The sequence below is a fragment of the Gobius niger genome, assembly GCF_951799975.1.
Source record: "Gobius niger genome assembly, chromosome: 1".
Classification (NCBI taxonomy): Eukaryota; Metazoa; Chordata; class Actinopteri; order Gobiiformes; family Gobiidae; genus Gobius; species Gobius niger.
The window spans coordinates 69643911-69648601 of record NC_136852.1 but is presented as its reverse complement, the minus strand read 5'-3'; the positions used below and the strand labels follow the sequence as shown (position 1 = coordinate 69648601).

The window sequence follows — 4691 nt, the reverse complement described above, 5'->3', positions numbered from 1 at the left end:
CGGGAGAACAGTGGCGGCTAATGGTTTTGGCAGCGCTCTCACAGGGACCTGAAGAGCAATTAGGCTCCGAAGTGCACATTGTAAATCCCCTCTGATTACTGCTGTGTGTGGACCTGGGTGTGTGTGTGTGTGTGTGTGTGTTAAGCACTGTTTATCTGCCACCAATTACCTCGCCCCGCCACAAGAGACTCCGCTGATAAACCATCTCAAACACACAGCAGAGGGCTTCATTCACTCTCAGCACATGTAATATCGCCGCGTATCAGCGCCTTAATGGAGGCTACCGTGCAAGTACCGTGACTCAGGGCACGGGGCTCACAAAGTCTCCTTCTCCAGAGTTTGTGACAGGATTTCCACGACGAGGGAGCAAATGCCGGGGGTTCCATATAGCACGCTCTTTTCCACTTCTTCTATTATTTACGGCTCGGTTGAAGTACTTCTCACGTCTCTGGTCGGTACACGCGAGGGTTTCCACTCAATAATGGACCGCAGTTGTCGTGGGCGGCGTTTCCATAAATGTGCGTGCTGGAATACACATTACTGAAGGAAAAACAGCGGCAATGAAAGGACCCGGGGAACATAGGTACGCACTCGTCAGACCGGATTGGCCTGGGCAGTGGGGACGCTCGCCTAACAGGGTTGACCAGGCACTGGGCTGGGTAGGGCCTGCCAGTGATGTGTGTGTGTGTGTTCTTGTAATTACGACATTGTGAGGACCAGTTTGAGTTTTTAATCAATAGAGTGAGGACATTTTAGAAAAGTGAGCACATTTTGGGTCGTCCTCACTTATTTAGATTAGGGTTAGGATTAGGGCTGAAACGTCTAATCGATTAATCGATGACTAATCGATTATTGAAATAGTCGACAACTATTTTAGTAATCGATTAATCGTTTTCTGTTTCACACAGACTAAAATGGAGTAAAAATGACATAAAAATGTAGTATTTTTGATGAAATCCTACTTTGTTTATATAGTTAGGGTCTGTGTACATTTAGTTCATTGTAAATTTCATGAATAGAGCCTCCAACAAACATTTCCTTTTAGTTTACTCCGTCAACACATCTTCAAGCAGTGCCACTTGTGTGTGTGTGCGTGTTCTTGTAATTGTAGCATGGTGAGGATCAGTTTGGGGTTTTAACCAACAGTGAGGGCATTTTTTCGGTGGTCATCACTTGTTTGAAGGACTGTTTGAGGGTCAAGATGTGGTTTTAGGGTTAGGGCTAGAATTGGGTTTAGATTAGGGTTAGGTTTAGGATTAAGGTTAGGGGCGTAGGGTTCAGGGTTAGGGTCTGGTTAATACATTATGTCCATGAGTGTCCTCACTAAGATAGCATTACAAACGTGTGTGTGTGTGTGTGTTCTTGTACTTGTGTGTTCTTGTACTTGTACTCACTAAAACAGAATTACAAACATGTCTGTGTGTGTGTGTTTGTTTTCTTGTACTTACGACATTATGAGGACCAGTTTGTTTTTAACCAACACAGTGAGGACATTTTGGGTGGTCCTCACTTATCTGAAGGACTGTTTGAGGGTCAAGATATGGTTTTAGGGTTAGAGTTAGAATTGGGTTTAGATTAGGGTTAGGATTAAGGTGGGGTTAGGGGCCCTAACTTTAGGATTAGGGTCTGAGTAATACATTATGTCTATGAGTGTCCTCACTAAAATAGAAGTAGAAGATTGCGTGTGTGTGTGTGTGTGTGTGTGTGTGTGTGTGTGTGTGTGTGTGTGTGTGTGTGTGTGTGTTCTTGTAAAGCATTACATGTGGGGACGTCCACCTGTATACACACCAGCCATGTGGGGACCTAAAACCTTATGAGGACCTCATTCGAGGTCCCCAGAGGCACAATGCTTTTAAACGGCTAGAAATGGCCTCAAGATGGGCCCCATGTACTTTTCCTGAGAAGTCCCCAGAATGTCCAAAACCTGAATTAGTGTGAGTGTATGCGACCCTAGTGGACACACTGAGGTACTGCAGTCCCCATATGACACCATGTTCTGGTTCTGTGTATCACAGGTCCCCACAAAACAGCGCCCCCACAAGGTGGCTGTTGGTACTGCATCAGTCCTCATATGACACCATGTTCTGGTAGTGTGTATCATCAAGTCCCCACAAAACACCACCACCATGTGTTTGCTGTTGCACTGCACTTATTACAACTTCAACCTTTGTAACCTTTTACATTGTAAATACATGAAAATATTAGTTGTTTTCTTAATGTAACATGCAATTAAAAAAAAGCAAATAAGCAGGATATGAGAAATATTTAGGGCTTGACGGTAACTGGTTTTCTTAAGTTACTAGCTACCATTGCTAAAACTAAAATGGATATATTTTATTGGTAAATGGTAACTTATATTGCGCTTTTCCACCTACATACTGTAGGCACACAGCAAGGAACCATTCACTCTCTCATTCATACAACAGTGTACGCAGACACTTGAGGCATGGAGGGTGAAGTGTCTGGCCCAAGGACACAAGGTCAGTACGCAAATTTGAACCCCCGACCTTCTGATCATGAGACGACCCGCTCCACCAACTGTGCCACAGTCACCACCATTATCGTTTAATGATTATTATTTCAACTTAATTCAATATAAGTGTAATTTTAACATGATTTGTTAACACAGACAACCCAAAAGAAAATCCTAAAAAATAAAATAAATGTTCTCTTCAGCCTTCAGCCCTATCTGCAGAGGGACTTTTATCTGCCCTGAGTCTATCTATAGCCTGTCCTAGGAGCGATTACTGTTATTGTTTGCCTCCACGATTTTTACCAGATGAAGGTAGAAAAGTGCCATAAATGTGATTTAATGTAGGCTTCACATGAACAGGATTTCACCAGTCTAGAGCTGTGGGCTGTGTGGAACATGCTGTAGGTGTCTCCAGAGCAGTAGCCTACCTAAGTGTTGGAAGTGAATATCCAACATCCAACGTGAAACCATCTTGAATGTGCACCACATCATTTGCCTCCCATGAACTTTCATAGCGGCCTCTATCTTTTTATCTTCACTACAAGGGCGTTTATTAACAGCGCTGTCTGCTTTGAATCAAGTCTAAATCAGTCATTAAATCTATGTCATTAACCATTGCGTGAATATTTGTAAAGCACTTTGAGTTATTTTGTATGAATGGTTCTCATCAAATATAGTTGATTGACTGACAAATAGAATTATAAATTGGCTTGTCTGAGTGTTGGGGAGGGACTTGTGTCCTGCTTCTGCTCCTCCCTCTCACCTCTTTGTATGCAGGTGCTCCACCCTCCCCCATGGCTACTGGGTGTGGCTTCTCAGCTGTCCCCTAAGATTGGCTGCATCTGGCCTGGTGGCTCAGCTCAGTCCCAGCCTGGTCTCCAGCCACCTTTGCCATTTTTGTAGTAAAACTTTGTAATAAAATTGGTATTTAACCGCCCTTCTGGTTGCTTTCCTCATTGAGCCGGTCGGGACAATTTGTGAAAAAGGAGCTATATTAAAGCTGTTAATATTGTTGTTTTGTTTACAATAGTGACGTTTAAAGAACAATTAAGACTGAGAGGTCCATTAAAACGAACTAGAAAACAAACATTTAGGGATGCACCGATAGTATCAGGTATCCAAGACCCAGGAAACAAATGACAAATTAAGCCTTGGAAAAAATGATTAATAATAATGAAAATTATATTCAATAAAAAAAAGAAAGAATAAAATAGCATATGTAAGATTCTCATATAACTAAATCTACGTTTCTCAGGTAAATGGGTAACTACTAACTAGTCTGCTATGATATAGTCTATAAACCATCTATACACAAGAATGTTTGAGAAAAACGCATGGTACTCGTTTTGGTATTCGGTGTTGGCAAGTAGGCTACTCAAGTCAAAGTACTCATAAAAGTTTTAGAAAAGAGTAGTATCGGTGCATCCCTATCAACAATAACAACAGACTGGTGGTGATGCTCCATCATGACACAAACTGGGATTAACAGGTACTCATAATGTCCATCCCTAAACTGTCTCATTATACAAAATGGTGGCTTGACTACGTCGTGATACACAAACCTGGGTTAACAGGTACTCATAATGTCCATCTCTAAACTGTCTCATTATACAAAATGGTGGCTTGACTACATCGTGATACACAAACCAGGATAAACAGGTACTCATAATGTCCATCTCTAAACTGTCTCATTATACAAAATGGTGGCTTGACTACATCGTGATACACAAACCTGGGTTAACAGGTCCTCATAATGTCCATCTCTAAACTGTCTCATTATACAAAATGGTGGCTTGACTACATCGTGATACACAAACCTGGGTTAACAGGTACTCATAATGTCCATCCCTAAACTGTCTCATTATACAAAATGGTGGCTTGACTACATCGTGATACACAGGTATCAGCTATGTGCTAACTACCGACCATTGCACAATATTTTACAAGAAAGAAAACATTCAATACTACATTGAAAAACTTTTCAGTTTATAAAGTTTTAGACAAATCTTCAATTGAACATTTTTTATTCTGTGTCCAAAAGTTGGAGCATAGCTGATTAGCAGACATCATGCTTTAAAACTCTTAATATTTAATTCTTCTTTTGAAATCAATGCTAAAAATGAATTGGATATTAAGGCTTTAAGTAGCCTGTGGACACAGGCACAATTTTCACTGTAGGCATATGTGAAAATGCCATTCCTCCTTCGTCTAATTTATT

The 4691-nt window shown here is 41.2% G+C and overlaps 1 long non-coding RNA gene across 1 annotated transcript; it reads left to right on the top strand.

Moving 5' to 3' along the window:
- Window positions 1-676: 676 nt before the first annotated feature.
- On the top strand, window positions 677-1656 carry LOC306960763. Its single transcript, XR_013792709.1, has 3 exons — window positions 677-719; window positions 1184-1288; window positions 1618-1656. It is a non-coding gene; the product is annotated as an uncharacterized lncRNA (long non-coding RNA).
- The last annotated feature ends 3035 nt before the right edge of the window (window positions 1657-4691 follow it).